The sequence below is a fragment of the Anneissia japonica genome, unplaced genomic scaffold, assembly GCF_011630105.1.
Source record: "Anneissia japonica isolate Jap-2015-1 unplaced genomic scaffold, ASM1163010v1 scaffold287727_len1644234_cov201, whole genome shotgun sequence".
Classification (NCBI taxonomy): Eukaryota; Metazoa; Echinodermata; class Crinoidea; order Comatulida; family Comatulidae; genus Anneissia; species Anneissia japonica.
This window is the reverse complement of record NW_022713615.1, coordinates 405349-427361: the sequence shown is the minus strand read 5'-3', so window position 1 is coordinate 427361 and position 22013 is coordinate 405349. Positions and strand designations below refer to the sequence as shown.

General features: G+C 31.5%; 1 protein-coding gene across 4 annotated transcripts in view; it reads right to left on the bottom strand.

Annotated features, from left to right (window-relative positions):
• LOC117108568 overlaps window positions 1–19025 on the bottom strand; it is a 33313-nt gene extending 14288 nt beyond the window's left edge. For 2 of the 4 annotated variants that reach the window (XM_033250621.1, XM_033250624.1), the window contains exon 1: window positions 18891–19025. The gene's annotated coding sequence lies outside the window, so the exon portion shown is untranslated. Of the gene's footprint in view, window positions 1–10446; window positions 10469–13329; window positions 13398–18890 lie in introns of those variants that run through there. The other 2 variants (XM_033250622.1, XM_033250623.1) reach the window with 2 other exon arrangements.
• Between the last annotated feature and the right edge of the window lie 2988 nt (window positions 19026–22013).

The window sequence follows — 22013 nt, the reverse complement described above, 5'->3', positions numbered from 1 at the left end:
GATTGGATATTTGTGTATATGGAATGGATTAGGACAATAACATCCAATCAGAATTAGGAATTTGTTTAAAAAACTGATGACACAATAGCCACTGCCTTACTCATCATACTCACTTTGTTGCATTAATACAGTAAATTAGCAGAGCACCCAATGGCTCATGTGGTCTCTCTCTAATTAATACACTAAAATTTATAATATTAATAAGTATATTATAAGAAAGTATAATACATACTCCAAGTATTGAAATACATGCCATCGTGTTGGGATTCAATATTTCGACATTAATTATGTCATCATCAGGATGTCATTAATTACGTCATCATCATCATTCCTGATGATGACATAATTAATGTCGAAATATTGAATCCCAACACGATGGCGTGTATTTCAATACTTGGAGTATGTATTATACTTTCTTATCTGAGATTAATCAGTGGACCTTTCGGTTTTTAAGTATATTATACTTATTATAAATTTTAGTACTTTAAGATTCATAGCATCGGTAATTAACATAACAATCATTATTAAAGTCTTAAATCTCATTAATATAGGTCTTCCTCCATTTTTGGGACTGGGATTTCAATGGCCTTTAGCAGCTTTGGTCTGTAATTAGAACAATAAAGATAAAAGACATGTCATTTTGGGATCACATAAAAGTGGTCTTTAATTGGAGTGTCTTAAATTAGAGGGAGACCTGTACTATACTGTAGTAGTATTAATTATTACAAATATCCATCGATTATCCCCTGGACCCCAACAATATGTAAGTTAAAGGGAATACTACAGACACTTCCTCTCGGACCATAGTTTCCATCTCCAAATCCAAAACTTTGAATGTACAATAACTGTTTTTATTTGGATGGCAAATAGTGAGATATTAATTTATATGCTATTAACAATAAATGTAAAAAGTGAAAAGTAGGAAATGAAAATCACTTAATCATATTACAAAATAATAAGAAAACATTCCGAAGAGGATCTATGGGATATTAAATAGGAAGTGGGATTTATCCGTACGGAAAACATGGCTTTGAAACTCATTATATTATTGTGTAGCCCTGCTAACATCCAACTACAATATGAGCAATTGTATCCGTTTTCAATTTACAAATCTACTGTATAAAATAAAACAAAACAATAATAATTGATATTCTTAGCTTTATGGGCAAACAAAGGCATACATAAATTTATTATGAAAAATTCATATAATGGTATCAACAATACAATAGGTATTTACAAAAAATCCATATTTGAGTTCATAAAGGGGAAAAATACTTGGACATCTGAAGGCTAAACATGGGGAAATTTTCAGAAAACTTTAAGAGGGAGATTGAAGAGCAGGGTGCACCTAGTTTGTGTACACAAAGGTTTTATAGAATTTCATGACATAAAACATTCTCAAGACTGAATGCATTAACTATGTTAAATTCAATTTAGTTTACTTAGGCCTACTGTAATAAAATCTAAGACTAGGAGATTTGACGAGAGGCTGAGTGAACCAAGGTTTAGAGATGTACAAGATTATTTCCCCCTAATTGATGACTGCGATGTTATTTAATCTGAGGTACAGTAAACAAAGACTTTTCTACAGATTTCCAAAAAGCCATTTTGAGTTCAATAATAAAGAGCAAAAAAAAACCCCACCTTGCAATGAACATCTAAGTGCTTAACTTGGTTAAATTTTATTAATTCAGAAAAAAAAGAGGGAGTTTGAAGAGCACGGTGCCCCTAGTTTGTATACACAAATGTTTTATGGAAATTCATGACATTAAAAAATTCTCCAGACTGAATGCTTTAGCTTTGTTAAATTTTATTTAGTTTACTTAGACCTAATCTAATAAAATCTAAGAGGGGATTTGAAGACAGGCTGAGTACAAAGGGGTTTGAGATGTGAAAATTTATTTAACCCTACTTGATGACTGCGATATTCTTTAGTCTGAACTATAGTAAACGATGACTTGACTACAGATTAAAATTTATTATGGAAAATACCTACAAAACGACATCATTATAAATAGTTATTCACAAAAATTAACATTTACGTTTACTCATAAAGAGGTAAAAACCTTTTCAGTGAAGGTGCTTGACTTAGTGAAAACTTATTCATCATTTAGAAAAATTTAAGAGTGTTTGAAGAGCCCCAATATACAAATGTACTGATATCAGAGAGCTTTTAATTTGCATTAATGCTAAAATGGAGTCACTCATGCGTGACCATCCCATGTTCTCACAATATAGATTCATGCCAAACTACTGTACACCCTAGAATCCACACGACAACGGGAATGCAACATTCTTGCATGTGTAGATGGCTTCCTTGTGATGTTATTACATTTTAGGTCCATACGTCGTTGTACAAATAAAAACTCGCTTTATAAAACTTTACCACATCAAAACATTGAACCTTTACCTAATTCAATTTAGTAAATTTACAGTTTTAAAATCTAAATGGAGATTTGAAGAGCTAAGTACACCAAAGTTGGGAAAATTTATTATCTACCCATACTTGAAGACACTGTAACATTCCTCAATGAAGATCTATGTACTGTACTTAACTTAGTTAAATTTAATTCAGTCCATTTAATGTAATAGCTGAAATTTAAGATGAGATTTTGAGAGTCGAGTTCATGTCTGGGTTTTATTTCTGTTGATTTAATGATGATCTAAGCATTACGTGCATTCTGTCATGAATGAAAAAAGAGGCATGTTTGATGTCAAGTACCACTGTATATTTGCTTTAAGTTTGGTAAATCAATTTTTATTCTGCCTGTAGTAAATCCATAATTTTTTCCATTACTTCATCATTTACTATCTTGTCAAGTGTGACTATGACTTGTTTTTACACTTTCATGCTAGCTATATCATTATTATTTTTTATAATTATTATAAACTCATTAAGAACACAATAGAATAAATCTTAATGAGTTAATATTCATTGACGGCAATACAGATTGAATCATTTGATAAGAAAAGTCTAAATTCATAATTCCATGTTAAAAAGTTGCCATATTTTCTTCGTGGGCCATATCAATGATGTACAGTAGGCCTACAAGACGACTATTAATGACACCTTAAATGCTCACTATGCTATCAGAAAGTATGCATGAGAGAAAACTTATAATTTTAACAAAATTAAACCAAACCATTTCCCACATTTTTAATTCCAGAAGTTGGAATTTTTGCTTCTTACAGCACAAACTCCTTCCATTACCAAAATATCAAGATGGATGACATGCTTGCTTTACCTATACATCCAATTCATATATGCTGGTAGGCCTAAATCTAAATGTTTAAAAGCCTGTCTCCTTTTCCAATTCTTATTTTGTCTGTTCTGTTTTTCTAACAAATTACTAACCAGCATATTGCTTTCCTGTGTTTTAATTTTATTACTGTATGCATGATGCAACTGGTTCTTATCAGTTATGTAAAGAAGCTTCCAAAGTCTTGTTATTTTTTATTGTAAAAAATAAATATAAACTGACAAAAAAATCGGTAATCACCATCAGACAAGAACACCTAATTCGATGGGCATGGTTTGTTTAGACCAAAAAAATAAATATCTTTTACACTGGTGTATGTCGGCAATTGTCACTTTCTGTCAGGCAGCTTAGTATCATGTTCAGCAATTCTTGGCAACACTCTCGAGCTTTAGATTTTGTGCGACGACACAACGTTAGAAGGAAATCACTCATGTGTGACCGTCTTACCTGGCGTCCTACGCTCTCTGCATACATAGATTTGGGCAAATTGTGTTCCAGAATCTACTCGACGAAGTGACCTTAACGTTCTCTCATGCGCAGATGACTTTTTGTGACGTCATTACGTTCTACGTCCTACCGTTGTTGTGAATCGAAAGCTCCCTACTACTGATTGTATTACTCTATGTCAGTTATTGCATCCCTTCTTTGCTGGAAATATATTTTGTTATGCTGATACAATGCAGTTTTGTAACAACTGGAATTTGTTTATGTTGTATTCGTATACTGCACTAAACCTCAGAATTGAGTACAGCGTGCAGATGCTAGCATTGGGGAACACAGATTCATCAAAAGTCTGGGATTTATATTACTGTGTTTATATATCTGGTCAAATTTAAAGAAAATTTGATATTTAAATTACAGTATGCCTAATCAATGATTAATTCCCTAGGACATCATTTCTCAGTTGTCAGTTGACACTAAAACTGACTTATACTTCTTGGAAAGCAAGGGAATAAATCTCTAGGTCGATGGTTCAATTAGCAACACCCTCATTATCTACTAATGATAATCCCCATTCACTCACAGATATGATTATGAGTATCTGCAGCATTAATGTAATCAATAATTTATAAGCAAGATGATTGTAAGTAACATAACGAGGAATGGCAAACGGTAATAAATATAATAATCATGACCATGATTTATATATACTTAGGCGAGACTTTTTTTTATACCTTTCGCAAACCTGCCGCCCTCCAATATCGATAATTTTGAATAAAAATAAAATTTTATTTTTGGCCAATTAGCACACCCACCAGCCATGAAATTTCAAAAATACACATCTAGATGTGTATAAGAGACAGGTTTACATTCAACAATAACATTTTATTTTAACCTCCGTCAGGATGTTTTTGGCAAAGCTATATGCTATTAAACAAGAAAACAATTTTTTTTTCCACCCGCCTCTGACTATCTTTGAAAAAAAAAACAAGAAAAAAAAGTCTTAATTCAAAGAAAATGCAGAGGTCTATGGCTATTACCTGGCTAGAAGAGACATTTTAAAAGGGCTCCCTGCACTCAAAGCCATGCTTATGTATTTAAATGACAAGATTCTACATAGTTATAGTATCCTCAACTGATAGACAAGATCCCTCATCAACGAAATGCGCTTACAGCTTTGATGGGTGAATAGCTGTCATTGATCAAATACCTGAATAGATTCATCTCCATTTACCTACCTTTAATTAGATACCTGATTAGGTACTCGAGTTCCTTGGCTTGTGCATTTCAGCCTTCTTTTATTTAATAATTTATTTTATTTTATTCTTATAATATACAGATTTGGATTTGGGTGAAAAAAAAATACAAAAACATGATTAAGTATAATCATGGAGGAAATATATTATTTCCTCCATGGTATAATAGTACAGTTGAAATGCAACTGTCAGCTAACGACCTTATATGGTACATCCTACAGGTACTGCAGCTATATAGTAATTTCATTGGCATAACCTTCAGATCAACATTGCATTTCTAGTAACACTACATACTTAGGTTTCATCTACAGTACCAGTACTTTCTATTAAACTTCGTCTTACTGTATTTATCAGGGCTCCATTTAAATGACAGACATTCATTTTAACCAAGTACCTCAATTCTTATCTACTAATACTATATACTGTAAATACTATAATTAACATGCAAGCCTATTCTACTAGAAATTATAGTTTTTTTTCAAAAGTATTTAAAACCTCATCAGGGCTCCAAAACCAGACCCTCGGAAGAGGCAAAGAGACTCCTGAAAACTGAGGAAATTTAGGATTCCTGACTGCTTACCTTATTTTAAACAGACAAATAGTTAATTACACAACTAATTGTGGATCATTCATGCTTCAAATTTGAATTCTTCACACACGCATTTAAAAGACGTCTGTCCTACATAGTTGTTAAAATGTAGTCCTAGCATCACTTGTTAGACGCTTTTTTTGTACCAAAAAAATTCACAAGCAATTGACCCAGGAGGCGAAAGAAGATGCCTTGCAAATTGCTCTCTCATATAAACTCTGCACTTGGGACCTCTGTAATATCAGCTTTCAAAGATCATCAGTAAAATTGGGAATACACAGCAGATACTGTAGATTTACATTGAACTGATGGCATGAGTTCATGTTTTAAACCTACTTACAGTGCCCTCAACTTCCTAACACACATGAACGGTTCCACAGGTTCTTATCAACAAGTATAACATTTCTTCCCTCCAGCATCAGTTTAGTTTCATGTTCATTTATTTTAGAATTTTCAGTCAACAACAAAATGCTATTTACAATATACAATATATTATATTATAAATAACTCTACTCTTTTAAAAGGAATGAAATAAATAGATTAACTAATTTTTACAAATACCTTTTAATGGAAAGTATAATGGTGTATAATCCACATAACATGCTTATGTTTTAAAAGCTTTGCACAAATTTTGATATTAAGGTCATTGACGTTACAATGATGGACCAATAATTTAAACAAAACCACACGATCAGACATTAGCCGCATGATTATTTAGATTAAACCTCTAAATTCTTATGAGAATTCTGTGATAGACCTTATCAACTTTTTCCCACTTCTGCTTATAATGGTGACTAGAGATTTATTGATATAGTATAAAGCATCTTGGATTTGTGATGCACCATACATGGAAGTAATTAATGGTCTCCTTAATTGCATTACATTGGAACAAATGAGTGTTGAGCAGACCAAAAAATGCTGTTTTAAAAACAATGGATTGACGGCTGCGTGAGAGCACGTGCAGTGTGACTTGGATCACAAGGTGGTCGCAACTGGAACAAAAGTATTAAAAATACAACATTATTTTGATAGCCAAATCCCAAAAATTGTGGTCTAACAGCACAATTTTGGGTCAAACTAAGCCATCTCTCCCATGAACCCTACCAAGAACTCTGACTGAGGCTCTAGTCGGCCCCTTGGTTAGGACCCCTTGTTCGACTTATCTGACTCCTTTTGGGAAATTTCTGGAGCCACCATTGCATTGGATAAAACAAGAGACCAGTCTGAAATTGCAACCAGTCTGAAATACATGTAGCGGCACTGTGAAATCATCCTTTGTAAAATACTCAAATACTAAATCAGAGATTTCTAGGCTAATATCATTATAAGAACTAGTTTAGAACATTATAGTGATCGTCTAAATGACGCAAATAAAAAAAAACATAACTAAAACACATTGTGCTGTGGTTATAAATTACCTGAACATAAATGTGTTTGAAGTTTATGGCTGTTCACAAATTGATAGTGTACATCAACCCTCTTTACTATGGTCTTAATACCATAAATTTATTCTAATACAACAATCTGCTTAAACACTTTCATGGAAAATTTTGGGATAGTAGAGCTTTTTACACGGAGGTAACTTAAGCTGTCTTTTGTTGTCTACTAAAGTCCATTTACCATCTATATTTCCTGTTTATATATTTTGGATGACTGCATAAGAATGTCTTTAGAATTTAATATCAATGATTTGCAAAAACCGGATTGTGATCTCAATCTGAATTTATCGGTAATAATATGTAAAAAAAATAATCAAATTTTAATAATATATGGTCATTTTGATTATAAAATCAACTAAATAACATATTACCTACAGTAAAATATATTGGTGGACAAATACCATAAGACTATTAAACTTACAATTAGGAATAAATTAATATTATAGACACAAGAAATAAATTCATTATGCATTCTTGACCCTTAACTGAAAATAGAATAACCGGGAATGACGAAAAGTAAACAATGAGAGATGACTACCATCTAGTCGTCAACACAGAATTTGGATTAATCCATTACCACTTCAGTAATATCAACAGAGTTTATTATATTATTCAGTAGAAAGTCCGGGTCAAGAGATTACCTACTATTAAGGTTGAGGTCAACAATAATCAAAGGTTATGCTAAAAGACTGCAATACTATAGTCAAATACTTTGAATAATCACAACAACAGTAGTAGTTTAAATCATTCTTTGGCTAAAACCTCACTGCTTTTATTTTCAAAACAAAGTTTGGCCAACCAAAACACTGTCCAATCCTATAGCCCCTTTCCCCCATGCTAAACTCACTACATAGTTCAAATATCATTGCTTGTAGTTGTTATAAAGGTTTTATTTTTTGTATTCTTTACTACTTCAATGATATTTTACACATACATACAGTACTACACATAGGTTCAAATCTACAGACAGATATGACACATAACAACAACAACAACAACAGTGTACATTTGTATAGCACTGATATCCATTAAGCAAGATGCTCATGGCACTTAAAGTGTGGACTAGTAGCTCAATCAAAGAAATTCTTTGTCCCTAAGGGTCCCCTCCTAAAACATGCTGACATACTTTGTATATCGAGTGACAACAAAAATAAAAATAATAGGCCTAATTAATATAATATCAAAACATAAATAATAATAATTGTGAACACACAGCCATCATTATGAGTCTGAATTCACAATCCATTAAACAAAGTGTCTCAGTGGGTAGAATATTGCTTAATTAGTGTGTCGGTTTAAATAAGACTTTCAGTGCTACAGTACAATCCTATGATCAACTACAGTAATTAAGGCAAGCATAAAGGGCTGCTCTGGTTATTTTCTATCATAATCTGATGGGTACTGCAACTGCTACCTGAAAATGTAAACAGATGCAGTCAAGCCCGATCACCTGTAATTAACATTCTATGATTTGGCTGTCCGTGCCCACAAAAAAAAAAAAAAAAAAAATTATAAATGAAGAATATTAAATATGATGTCATTATCAAACATTATTTATCAATATTAAACATTATTCTAAAATAATAATAAAAATACATAAAGTCAAAAAACTGCTTTTTTATAGCAAGAGATTCTTCATTTATGCTATTAAATAATTTGATTTTAAATGTTATTTTCAAAATTTAAAGCAAATAATCCTAAAATAAAAAACGAAACAAAAGAAAACATCTGCAACATCATGTACGTATCTAGCAACAATCATGTTGTTATTGATCCAGATTTCCTGTCATGAACAATAGGCCTACGTACTGTACTAGAAGATAGTCACAGTGCACTATGCAATAGCGTGATGGATACGAATGCAAAGGACAAATAGTGTACAGAATTAAAGCAACATCTCCACTTCATCAATGTTTGCATCAACTGATATTAAGCCAGTTAATATAAAAGTAACAACAATATTCAATATACTCCATTATTATATTCCTTCCTTCATTCATTCTGGTTTATTAATAAAATTATAAAATTTGACATTGCAGCATTGTAATGAACTGCGTCAAATTAACAACATTCACACAACAAAGAACAACAATAAACAATCATATACGAATACAAAGGACAAATAGTGCATGGAATTAAAGCAATCTCCACTTATTCAATGTTTGCATCAACTGATATTAAGCCAGTTAATATAAAAGTAACAACAATATTCAATATACTCCATTATTATATTCCTTCCTTCCTTCATTCATTCTGGTTTATTAATAAAATTATAAAATTTGACATTGCAGCATTGTAATGAACTGCGTCAAACTAACAACTTTCACACAACAGAGAACAACAATAAACAATCATACAATATATACATGCAAAGGTAATAAATATAAAAATTACAAAGAAAAACATTTTACAACTGTCTTTCATATTGACAAAGCCGGCAGAAGTAAGCCATCTTTAATTCGGATAAATGTAATTGACTGTTGTAATGTTAACTGATAAACATGTTGTGTGGATTCAGGACATTCAATGTGGCGTATTGTGTCTATAAATCACAAAAAGTTTGCAGATTTAATTTTTGAGGTTATATTGTTCGTGACTTATAGGCAAAGAACTTTATGTATGTATGTTTGTTTACTGCCACTTCTCATATTATAAATAGGTAACTGGAAGGAAGTGAATAGCCAGCAATGAAATTGGCCTAGTTCTGCATTTGCAGCAATACTTAGCACACTCTCCAAGGAATGATGATTCCACATTATACTTACAGTACAATAATTAATTCTGTACCCAGTGGCCCCAGATAAATTAAATTAAAATAGATTTCTTTGCACTAATGTGTGAATGTCCCAATTAATCCCACTAAATATGCTTCCTTGCAAGCACGATATTGAGATCCAAATTGCCCTTTTTATATATAAATGTACTGTATAGCATAAATTTTTAATGTGTTTCATTTTTTTTTTTGTAAGTATCGTGCAATTTAGCAGCAGGGCTGCGATTTCGATTTTTTTTATAAATAAAGAAAGAACATTATTAAAAAAATAGATAATAAATATTTTAATATACTTTATAAATTTAGTTTTTCTAAATTATACTAAAAATATCTTTCTTTAAGTTTTCAGTATTCAACTTCGATAAAAGTTTAATTGGGCCATTAATGACATGGCAAATGATAAAAATATACACTGAAACATATTAACATTGGCTCTGTAAACATATTCATTAATAAAACAGTACAAATTTAGAAATATAAGGTAGTAAAAATTATTACATTAAAAAATGTTTAAACATGTGTATATTTTATTTCAATAAATTTTTATTTTAAATGTTATACTTATTTTGCTTTATATTGTTATTTCTGAATTGGACTCCTATCTTCTATTCTAAGTTTAAATAAATACTTAATTGTACAGAAAACAAATAATTCTATTTTTGGAATTGCAAAACTAATTCTTACTTACTGTCTCCAATTAAACAATGTACAGTATTTATATAATCACAGACGTTAATTTTCAATAATAACTTACAATGGCATTGAAAACTGACTTAAATACTACCTCTGAGGGCTGTAAACAATAGCACAAAACTGAAAGATCACTTACTGTTAAACAGACAATATCATTGTCATAAGATTTTGACTCATGAATATGCTAATGACCTTGCCATGGCAACCTCATAAAATCAATGCTACAGGTACTGATATTTAGAAGCAACTACATAGTATTATAGGTCTATGATAGAAGATAATTTCTTGCCAGTTAAAATGCCTACAAAATCAAAAGGTAATCAGACCAGCTGAATATATAGTTGGTTATAATAAAATCAATAAGTCTGAACTAAACAGAATGAAACCTATATCGTAATTTGTAATGTGAAGACATCAGCCTATTCTATTATATTTTATATACATATCTTAACATTTGAATGTTCAATTAATACATATTTATGTTTTTTTATTTAATTCTTAAATCTGCATTTCCTTTATACAGTGAATAGCTATAAATATTATATACATGTTATGTCTCCGTATCAGGCAGTGATACAAAATTTGAGTTAAAACATATTTATTTTATGTTAACAATAAAATTATGAATGTTATACTTATAGTTTATCTCCAGGCATATTCACAATTATCAACATTTCACAAGTGTACTAACAGTAGGGGGGGGGGGGGGGGGGGGGGGGGGGGGGAGGGAGGAGGTAGAAAAATGTGTACGCCTTTCATGCATGAAAATGTTGATTAAAAGTAACATGGAACATAATAATATATTTTTATGGCCCATTATAATGCAACCACGGATATAATATACATTATAAAGTAGAAAAGTGCAGTACTATAGTTGACTTCACAAAATGGAGAATTTTTTTGCAAAATCAACATTTTTTTATGTACACTTTCAAAGGGGAGGGAGGTGGTACCAAAAAAGAGTACTGTTTGTGCGCTTGCAAAAATGTTGGTAATTGTGAATGACCCCTAAGCATGGCACTACATTAAGCTAAAAATCATACAGTCTGGCAAGAAAAAAATAAAGGAAAACAGACATGGAAATAAAAGATAGTAGGACATTAGCTGCGATTGAAGGCAAAAGGAGACTAAAACAGGCATGCACCTGGAACTGTAATGACTATTTCATAAAAAATTGAACATTTAACATGCTTATCAGATCATACTATTAAATAATAATAACAGTAACCATGTATACGAGATGAAAAATAAATAAATGAAAGATCTCTATGATACTGATATACGTAGGGTTTGTATCTTTGAACTGTAAACTTGCGCCAAATTCTACATTACAAATAAACATTGTGTTATCAGTTCATTCTATTAATCTTAAAATTTCCTCATGATGATGATTGATTCTTGATTCTGATGGTAATTTGTTGAGTTGCATACAAATAAGCTTTATATAATTTCACAAGTAAATACTGTTAATGCAATGCATTATCAGTCAATTCTTAAACCATTTAAATGTTAAAATTTTTATCTTGATAATTGATTCTGATCACTTTACTTATGTAATTTGCTTATGGTAAATAATTTACATACAAATAAGCTTTATAGGTAATCTCTGAAAGGATTCATGTGCATTTGGAAACATTGAAAATACCCTCTACTTAAGGCTGTTTTGATCAGCCATTGCTAAAGAACCTTTTTAGTCACCCTTCATTTTATTCGTTCTAAAACAGGATGATTGATAATTATAAACTCAATCTGGATTTTCTACGTATCATAGGGTTTTTATAAAATCTATTGAAGTCAGAGAGAGCCATCAATATCTAAGTCAATCACCTCAATATTACTTATAAATCAGCCATGTGGACAGGCTAATGGTCACTAAACTGCTACTAGTGCTACAGAATAACAACACTAAACTTTCTTCACTTAAACTTAAGGTCTAAGGGTTCAAATCCTTAAGCAGAGCACATTTTTACCAAAGTTTGATTCATTTCACCTATTTATAAATTTATATCTAGGAATTTGAAATAGAGGGGACCAGCGCCGGAGGGGGGGGGGGCGCCTTTCACAAACAGAGGGTAAGAAAATTTGCTTATGGCATCTCAAAATGGCTGGAAATGGCAATCTCACACTTAAATTTGAACATATAGTAATTTTCTTTTTTTCTCCATTTTTAAAAATAACTTTGGTAAATTTAGGGGGCCTGGGCCAACTGTGTTCCCCTTGAAACTAGTCCATCTACTTTGCAAAATTTCATAGAAATTTCATAAAAAATTTCATAGAAATTTTGCATTGGTATATAGTGGGATGCTCTACAGTACTATTAATATTAACATAACTTCAAATCAATAGTTCAATATGATTAGACAACAATTAACTGAAACTAGTGGAAATAACACTCTCTTGACTATAGACCTACTTACTATAATCACATAAACTCTATGAATCTGCACTTTATTTTTAGTGAACAACGTACCAAACTTTAGTATGAATCAAATTTGATTTGTATGAATGGTTACTTCAATGATCTTTAATGCAATTATGATAGCACAGATTGTATTAAGGTCCATTAAAATTTTTTATGCTGTTGTTTATAAATGCATTAGCAATTTGAGCTCAAGTTAAATCATCGATTAATTTTCTTTTTGTCCTACAGTATATGTAGGAGTACAGAGCCTATGGTTTGGTTGTTAAGGTGGTTGCTTTCAGTGGCGTCAGGGAGTGTGTGGGACCCTGGCGGTGACTGTTATTGGGGGCCCTAATAAGCAGTAAGTTTGTAAGCAGAGCGAACCAACAGACACTACAATATGTCAGGGTCTGGGTTAAATCCTGTTAAAATCAGAATTTTATTCACAAAAAAACAAAAAACAAAAACACAAATTACCCAAGTTCTGCACAAAATTTTATCCTCAATGGTTACAAATGTGAGGCTTTAAAATAGATGAATCCTTGCTTGATAATCCTGAAATATATCAATATATTTTTGAAATATTAATGAAGTTATGTAAATATTACAAAATAACCAGATATCTGTGAAGGATTAGATTACCATGCACTATGTATGTAAAACCATGCATATACAGAGCCTAATACTCCAACTACAGTACTGTATGTCCACTATTGTTTTAATGCATATAAAATGAAGGAACCTCAAAAATCCATATTGATATATTAGAGTACTCAATTTACAACACAATATAGATTGCTTTTAAAATTTACTTTGGAAATACTGAGATAGATTACAATTTTGTGATAATCTATGAATGTCATTCCATGAGTATAGTAGTTGGTAAAATTTTGTTAACATATACATTAATCAACACCAAATCCACCAATATAGGTAGGCTTATTTATTTTATCCCATCTATTTAGTACACGATTCTCAAAATACACTTTGTAAATATAGGACACTGAACACTGTTTAATTCAACAATATAACGATTTATTAAGAGTTAAATTTTGAAATTACAATTCTAAAATGGCATTGGTTGCTCCACACAAATTAATCTACTACAATTATCTACGTAGGCTAAATTAAATATCACAATAATTAGTTATAATGTTTTGTTGTAATACTTTTATATGGCTACGCTAAACAAGTAAGTTCAATGCACCTTGGCAGGCTAACGTTATAAAATATTCATGTAATAAAGGTACATGAAGATTTTGAATTACTGCACCCTGAGAAAGCTAATAAAGCACTAATTACTTACCTGCAGTGAAGCTACTAATATCTTAAGAACGTTTTATGATAAATCTGTCACATACAACAACTTGTAAATAACACAATGAAACTATGTCAGCGCTCAATAAATAATTAATAAAACTGAACTTTCAGATTGTCATTTTGGCAATGGCGTAAGAGTATTGACAGGGGGGGGGGGGGTGCTGGTGGTTGGGCATGAAGGTTAATTAGGGGATCAACGATTAAGTGAGGGGCTTTATAGCTGACAAAATACTTGTGAAATGCAGTGATTTCACAGTAGGTTTGTATATAATGCACCACTGCGTGCCGGATGGGACAAGATATATACTGTACATATAACCTGAGGATGCTGATACATCCAATATCTTCTTAAGCATGAAGATCATTGCACAGTATAACAGCACATTAATAGTCGAAAGTTACTAGTCATTAGTTCTACAGTACTTATCTTCAAATATATTTGAATAACTTCTCTTTTGTCCTAATTATTGAGTGGAACGATGCAATCCATAAACTAATATTCTGCCTACAATACACTAATCAAGTGTTCTGTTACAAATATATTTGATTTGCCCACATATGGACATGATAATGTAATATTGTTAGTGTAAACAGAGCTTTAAACCTTTTTTTTTTCCACATGAGAATAAACTTGCACAAGGTAGATAAAACAAATTCACAAAAGAAAAAAGGTGACGATAGGATGACTTTGATATTTCCAATGATGTTAACAGTTTAAAGGTGAGTCAATTGACTGAGCGTTTAAGACAGAATTGTGACATACAGCCATAATATCAGCGCTGGTTCGAACGGCACGCTCACCAATGGTTACGGTGGTTAAATAAGTCTTCTTGGATAAGGGCACTAAGCTGTAGGTCCAGTGTACACAATGGCTCATGTGATGAACCTGTTCAGAAACAGAAGGAGCGTATACATTGCAGCCCGTGTCAGGTATCTTACCTGCAAATCCTTCTACCACACTACGTAAGCAAGATCATACACACTAGCTACATAGTGACTTGAGAAGAACAGTAAGAAAAGTCATGGACATGACATGATAATCATACAGCAGAGATGATAAATGTATCTTAAAAAATTTCTTCAATTTAAATGCAACTTCAGATATATTGTACTCTGACAAACTATATGAATATTTGCCTCTTTCTGTATTCATTGTACTGTACTGTATGTTGTCATTGTTAGTTATTTCATCTATGGTAATTGCAAGTAAAAGAATTGAGGAAAGCATTTAATGTAGTCTATACTCCTGAATTTGGTCACCTGACAATTTTACATCCTATTTCAATTGCCACCTAATCAGTATAAATTAGCACTAAATTAAAGGTATTTTCCATATCTCCTCCAAATCCGTGCTACAATACATACAATCTCACCGATTGATAGAGTTGACCTACTGTATATAAATATCTCCAGTAGCTTCTGCTTCCATTAAACATCTCTGTTGTTATGACATTAAGCCATTGTCGGCCATTCATGTGCATGTTACGTGAAAGCCACCTTAAAGCCAGAGTTTTAATTGTTCAGTACTGTATGATAGTCTGTACTGTGCTGAATTGATGTGTACACCACATTATAGCATATTGGTATAATTGGTCTCCATTCATATATTTGTTTCATTCCTTAAACTTTATCAATATCGGCCTGCAGTTGAAATTTTCTTCTGCTATACATTTTTCTTATTAATTAACATTACTTTTTTTCCTGTAGCTTTTGCCAATGACTGAAGGTTCATATTTGCTAGTAAGACTTTCTGGAGTCTTGCATCCTGAGAATGGTTTGAGCCAAAGGTTTACACCTAGTACCATCTAATAGTATTATGCTACAGTTTAACAACATAATAATAATAATAATAACAATAATAATAATAATAATAATAATAATAAAATAATTTCATAAAGTGATTTTCCAAAAATGATCAAAGCGCTAAATAGTAATATCAAAATTATGTACAGTAATTTGATGAAATGGAATTTAAAAACCTCGTGCATTTAGAGTACCATATATGTTATATTGCTTTTTATTCATTTAATCATTTTATTTATTTTATCAATTATAAAACATGTTATATTTTTCTATGTTATAAATTTTACTAAATTGTGCATGCTGGCTGTTCAGATTTGTTGAATAAGATTTTCCTTTATAATATTCTGTTCATGTTCATGTTATACAGTAATGTTATTCAACAAATTTTATTCATTTCATCAATTATAAGTTACCAAAGGCTAATTTAACACATTTTTCACGTTTGAAATTTTGTATTTTATTAATTGTCGAGTTTTAGGAGTGATGATTTGCCCTACTGTACCTGACGTGTTATCGTACCGTATACTCAGTACATCCCCAGGCTACTTATCTGGAGTTTGTGGGTTTCGATTCCCACCCAAATCACTTGCAAATTTTTTTCGCAAGTATTTGGGGACATAATGAGTACTCGGTATGATAAGTAGGTAAGGCAAAACATCACTCCTATGATACAGTATTTTCCTGATGCAAACTCACATCAATAGCATTTGCAGTACCGCGCTGCTACTTGGGAATCCGACTGAACACTAGTCACTAACTAGTTCGGTAGTCCGGTTATTATGGTACCAGGCTAATTATCTGTGTTTGATTCCCATCAATCACTTGTGAATTTTTTTCGCAAGTAATTGGGGATGTATGGAGTATTCGGTACGAAAAAAAGTCAGGCAGGGTATTAAAAACCTCACTCCTATGATATTTTTTGCTGATGCAGACTCACCACAAAACTGTTGAGCTATGTTTTCAATTTTTCTTGGAAGAATATAGCAATTTATATTACTTTAATTAATTAATTAATTATTCTGTTCATGTTTAAAATTCTCATACCAAAACAAAATGTATTTTTTGTGCTGTATATCATGTAATTAATGAACTAGTAGGGTAATTCATGTACTGTTTTGTATTTGACTTCAGAATAAGTAATGTTGACAAAATGCATTTCTTGAATACTATGTCAAAGCAATTGAAGGCTCTGATGAACATAAGTACCTAAGGGTCATTAAGAATTTGTTTTTCATTTTACAACAGTAGGCTGGAGGGGATGGGGGGTCAGAGACCTTTCTATGCTTCTGAAACAAACATTGATTAAAATGACCACAAAAGAATTTGAAAAAAGTCATCATGTTGTTTGTGCAAATTGAGTTTTTTGGTTCATTGTCAAAGGGAACAGTGTTGCAAAATCAATATTTTCTATGTACATTTTGAAAGGGTAGGAAAGGGGAGGAGTGGACAGTTGTAGAAAATGAGTATACTAGGCGCACATTAATTAAAAGCATCCTAAAAATTCTCAATTCTACCCATAAAACCAGCCAGATCTTCTGTGGGATAAGGGGACTTGACCCTCAGTACACACACATCCTTACCACTAGTGTTTGTAGCTAAATGCCTAGATGCAATTTCAGGCCATTGAAAGTTTTAAGAACTACCATCCAGATTACAGTCAGGTAAAATATGTTACCACAATTCCCCATCATCCTAACACCAGACAATCTGTGACATGTTCTAAAGTAACATTTCTTATGGGAAAAAAAAAACATTTATTAACCTAAGGGTGTATGGATATCTGCCAGATCATCAACCTTAACTACTTCTGAATGTATTTCATGTAATTATATTTATAGCTTCCATTCAAGTTTAGCAAATAGTAATTAAATTTAAATCACAAGGTTAATTAGCAAGCACATTAATTAATCATACGGGAATTTCAGCTGCCAATAAAATTTGCAGCAGGATTTTATCTATAGCCGTTCATACTTTGTCATGAGCAGGGACCCATTAAATTTAAGAAATTGAAGCATTTTAAAAATGGGTTAAATTCATTCTGCAATCAATATTTAGTGACATCTTGTTATAGTTTAATTTGAAATTCAAGACACCAAGAAAATAGGAAGAATACATTTCCCCTTTAAATAGACATATAATTCTGATTTTTCAAAGGGGAGTAGTGCAAATCCTTACCAACCCCCAAACACTTTGATTGATTTCAACAAGGAGGTATTCTCCACTGACAACATGGTCCATTAATTACTATATAAATTCTGGTCTCTAAATACAGGTCTATAGCAGCTTTGGTCTCTAATTAGAATAATAAATACAAGAGACATTTGTTAATATGGGACCACAGAAAAGTAGTCTTTAATTGGAGGAAGACCTGTATAACAAACTTAACTATACAGTAATACTGTACTACACAGCAGGGCTTTATTGAAGTAGGTAGCCGTAGCGAAGCCGATCAATGGAAGTAAAGAGATCTGGGCGGTACGAAGAGAAAACAAAAAACATAAAAAAACAAAAACCACCTACTACTACTACTGGTAAATTTTAAAACACCACCTGTCTTTCGTTCGTTGTTTGCCACAAAACTACACACTTTGGTAAGAAATATTGGAGACAACATCCAGATACGAGAACAAACACACACACAAAAAAAACACCAAAATTACTGCAATGAGTTGAGTTTAAAATTGTGTTCAAGCACACGATCTTAACACGTCAATGGAAAAAGTAAGTACAGTACCTGGTGGTGTGCTTTCCCTTGATCGGAAGGCACCTCCGTGTCACACAAAAACATGACAATGCATCAGAAAACGATTCTATTTTAAATAGCTCCATGATATCAACATACACATTATCCCCTCACGATTTAGTTGATAGTAAACATAGGCAGAAACATTCAATTTATTATTACCATTACTTACCTTGTATAAACCAATCTCTAGAAATCGTAAACAAACCTCTCCCCAACAAAACCCAAATCTGTTATGAGCGTGTGGATAGCAAGAGATATTGCTACGCTTGATTAATTCCCTTGTCTGACAGGCAAAGGAAAGGCCGATGTTTAGCATATAGAATACTTCCGGTAGCGCTTCATTGTGACGGAATGATCGGCATACGTACCCTGGTACACAAAATCTGATAATGATTAAGCAATTTAAAATAGAACGGATCATTTCCATTTAATTATACAAAGTCAATGTGTATATTTTTTATTTTATGTTAAACCTTTTAATTGTTATAAAACAATGATAATTCTCAGGATGTGTTTATATAACAAACTAGAAAGTAGTCATTTTTGGAACGTCTTCACTTTTTATTGAATTTACCAACTTGACGACTTAAATACATTTGGGTCTGTGATTATATTAAGAGGAAACCATAGATTTAAAGGTAAATTACAAAATTTATACTGTACAAGCATAGTAATATGCCCTATAATTTACAGTTGTCAAGAAGAATGCGTTAATTATTTTTGATGTAAAATGGATACGCATCTACTCAAATAAACGCCCTTAATTTTACTGTACTAAATCGTCGCTCACATCACGAACTAACACAATTAAATTCAATTGTGTTAGTTCGTGAAATCAAAAAAGCGCGTCAAAATACGCGCTGTTGTTGTTAAGGACTTTTTGTGTGGTAAAGAATACAAAATTGCTTGACAACCAATACGCACTCGTTTTGACGCGCTACTGTGATTTCACGAACTAACACAATCTACTTTGATTGTGTTAGTTCGTGATGTGAGCGACGAAATGTGGAACTACAACACATAATTAAAGTCAAAATGTGTTATTGCGTGCCATAAAGACGTATTGATCCCAACCAGGATAGAAAAAATGTAATTCTACTGGATTAAAGTTGGAGTAGAACATAATTAGAATGTGTTGAGACTGATGTTGCTTCTATTACATTTGTTTGCGGGCATTTATTCGAATAAATACGGTATTTGTTTATTATCGATACGCTACGGTATATTTCCTTAATTTCATTTCCTTTATTGACATTACAGTACTTTTATCTATGTTTGTATGTGTTTTTATTTATTTATTTATTTATTTATTTATTTATTTATTTATTTATTTATTTATTTATTTATTTATTTATTTATTTATTTATTATTTATTTATTTATTTATTTATTTATTTATTTATTTATTTATTTATTTATTTATTTATTTATTTATTTATTTATTTATTTATTTATTTATTTATTTATTTATTTATTTATTTATTTATTTATTATGTAAACGATGAGTATTCACCTCTTTTGGAGGTTATGAATGAATTGAAATTTAATTGCATTTCAATCTCTTCAAAAAGCTCATTAAGAATAGGCCTACATAGACGGTGACCATAAGGGTCATCTTAAAACTTACCTGTTCAGGCATAGATTTCTGTCTATTGCTATCCCCGTGTCTCGTTCCTCAGCCATAAAATGGTTCTTTTTTTATTCAGTTTAGTTTCGTTCGACCCATAATTTTTTTCGACAATATATGCGCTTTATAAATCGAAGATATTATATTAGTATTATTTCTATAGATAGTTTTATTACCATCCCAAACCTCTTCCTCCTCCCTATCATCATCATCGTCGTCGTTGTTGTTGCTGATGTCATTGCTGTCGCCATCGTTGTCGCTATTATTATTAACCCGTTATTTATTAGAAAGCCCTTGCCATTTTATAACGTTTGTTTCTGTTTTAATATTCTTGTCTTTGATAAACCGCACACAGACCCTATGTCTATATATTGACACACTAGATATGATTATGTGGATTAACTCGTGTGACTGGTTATTGTTTGAAATGGTAATGACACACACAGTATAAACAGAAATGAATAACGCATCCAGTTTTAGCATAATATGTCAACAAAATTTTTAATAAAGTTATCGACTAATTGCTTAGCACAAAAATCTATTTTAATAAATGTATTAAACATCTGCTTTGATCTAGTAAATTTATAATATTTATTAACGAACATTATAGTATGCATAATAATAAAAGAGGATGACGTCAACAATAACAGTACGTTTTAATGAAATAAATCACTTAACTTAACATTAATGTTGCTTAACTTTATGTGAATTAATACTTTGAACTTGTATATTGCCACAGATCTTAGGATCTGTGATATTGCGATAATTAATATAGATGACAGTTTACACAAATCTTGTAACCTTAGGCTAAATAACAATTAACATCCTTAATGTTAATAATCATAATGATGATAATCAGCAACAGCAACTGAAAAAAATATAGGGAAAAATAGTACAGTAATAATAATGAATGATGATGGTGATGATGATGAAATGATTATGTTAATGATGAGATGATTATAATTAATAACAATGACAATAATGATGACAACAATTAATAATATTAATAATACATTTACTGGAAGTATCTGATTACATATTATATTTAGATAAAATCATGTGTTTCATATAGAAGGATCTTAACAAGTCGATCATTAAACAAATTGAACACAGAAATCAGGGGCGGATTTAGGGGGGGGGTGGGGTGGAAGGTAAAAAAAAAAAGAAAAAAAGAGAAAAAAAGAAAGAAAAAGAAAAAAATGATAGCCCAGAACACCTCAAAATGAAGGTAGATGCGCCTATTAGATAGAATGACCTACCTCGTTGCTGTTAATATTCGAACAATTTTTTCCTTAAAAATTACGATTATTAAATCAATAAACATGAAAGTATTTCGAATGCCGACAAACACAGAACATCAGGCTAGTGTTTTCGCCAGCCTGATTGTTGTTTACTACTCTCATGTGCAAATATTCTTCCATTATGTGCAAACTCATAATATTTACTATGGTATACGTCCGGTTATTGAGTAGAATATTATGAATAAGCTTGGTAATGTTTTTGATATGCACAACCTTATACAAATTTGCATTACAGCTTGTATGATAGGAAAAGTTAGTAGATGGGGATGAGGTTAATAGTGATCAAACACACAAATGTTTGCGTTATTGTTTGTTAAAATCGTTTATGAATACACACCAGAGCATGTCGCCCACCTGACCACCAC